Source organism: Acyrthosiphon pisum, chromosome X (assembly GCF_005508785.2).
Source record: "Acyrthosiphon pisum isolate AL4f chromosome X, pea_aphid_22Mar2018_4r6ur, whole genome shotgun sequence".
Lineage (NCBI taxonomy): Eukaryota > Metazoa > Arthropoda > Insecta > Hemiptera > Aphididae > Acyrthosiphon > Acyrthosiphon pisum.
Window position 1 is genome coordinate 4969977 of NC_042493.1, and position 1623 is coordinate 4971599.

The 1623-nt window shown below is 25.4% G+C and overlaps 1 long non-coding RNA gene across 5 annotated transcripts in view; it reads left to right on the top strand.

Annotated features, from left to right (window-relative positions):
- Positions 1–508: 508 nt before the first annotated feature.
- Positions 509–1623, top strand: part of LOC100165478 — a 17508-nt gene continuing 16393 nt past the window's right edge. For 4 of the 5 annotated variants that reach the window (XR_003838756.1, XR_003838755.1, XR_003838754.1 and 1 more), the window contains exons 1-2: positions 516–667; positions 1092–1124. This is a non-coding gene — a long non-coding RNA (uncharacterized protein DDB_G0290685). Of the gene's footprint in view, positions 668–1091; positions 1125–1623 lie in introns of all 5 variants that reach the window. The other variant, XR_003838757.1, reaches the window with a different exon arrangement.

The following is a 1623-nucleotide window of genomic DNA, read 5'->3' on the forward strand; positions in this document are numbered from 1 at the left end:
GTTAAGTTAAAAGTTAACTTTGAAAAAGAAGTAACTTAACTTAGTGTAAAGTTAAAAGTTGCTAATTTGCAAAAAAAAAAAACCCAGTCATATTATATGTATGATTTATTAGATAGTTTTTCTTTACGTCCAAGAAAATTACTGGGTAAATTTAAAATGATACATCAAAGTAAAAACACATTAAAAAATTTGCGTTATTCTTCGGACGAAAATTAACTTAATTTAGATATTTTTGGAATAAAATTAACTTTAAGTTAAAAGTTAATTTGAAAAAAAAAGTAACGAGTTAATTAACTTAATTAAAATTAACTTAACGTTTTAACATAATTTTAATTTTTAACTCGTTAATGCCCAGCCTTGCCAATCAATTTGGAAAACAAGTTCTATTACACCAGTTTTCAAAAAACGGCAATAAAACAGATACCAAAAATTATATACAAATAAAATCAACAACAACTAAACAAACAGAAAAGCTTATAAAAGTCTGTGGTTCTACTATTTTTCTTTTATTATTGTCGTTCGTTGCTGAAAAATAGAAAGAAGTTGTATTCAGAAAAGTCCGTACCTAACTATATTCTTTAAAAAATGACATCAATTTTATTCAAGTTAAACGTTATACTTATTGTGCTATACGTCAGCATGACGTTTATCCATTTGTCGTCACAAGGTATCAACTATAATTTTCATATTTTATGTAGATTAAATATATTAAGTCATATTAGGTAGGTAGGTAACTAGTTAAACATAAAAGTTGATTATTCTACAGGAATATTGTAAATATTATAAAACATATTATATTACATATTATTATAATAATATGTAGCCATACAGGTATTATGTATGATCATAAAATATAATAATTATTTTATTATATATTATACGATATACCTAATTAATAATTCTATAATAATAAACTAAATATGTTTGTGAAATTAAAAATTTTGGTTACAATTTAAAATGCCTACAATGTATAACATATTATGTGTTGGTTGTATTCTGTATCTATGAATAAAATTGTAATGTTATAATAATTATTATTAACAATTATTGTTCTAAACAATTTTAAAATAATTCAAAATTCTCTGTTTTAGGCTATAATGGGGATAAATCACCGGCAGTAACTGGTAAATATTTTAAGTTATAATATTACAACGTACCAATATTATGTATTCTGTCTAAAACAATAATCTCATAATATTATAATATATTATACTAGCTGAATCCGTGCACTCGTTGCCCATTAAGTGTACCAACTCTATGTGACTCAAGCTTTGTTCAACTCGTTATTTAATATTCTGTGTGTGGTTTCAAAATTTATCTTAACTTTTCCGTTGCCCGGAATAAAAATTCTGATTCGATGCAGTACATTATCAGATAGGCAATCTACCTGTGGTAGATGGCGGACCCCGTGCTGTATGTACGTTAGTGTATGATTTAACTCTAAAGTATCAAAGTTATACCAAGTTTGTCGTTTTTATTTAATTCAGCCTATGGTGAGATATACGGAGATATTTTTAATGGAGATATATATAACGTTGTTTTGCCTAAGTTTTTTTTTTTTTAAATTAATTGGACCCGGTGAACTTACGCCTTCAAATAAACTCTATAGTGATAATAAAATTC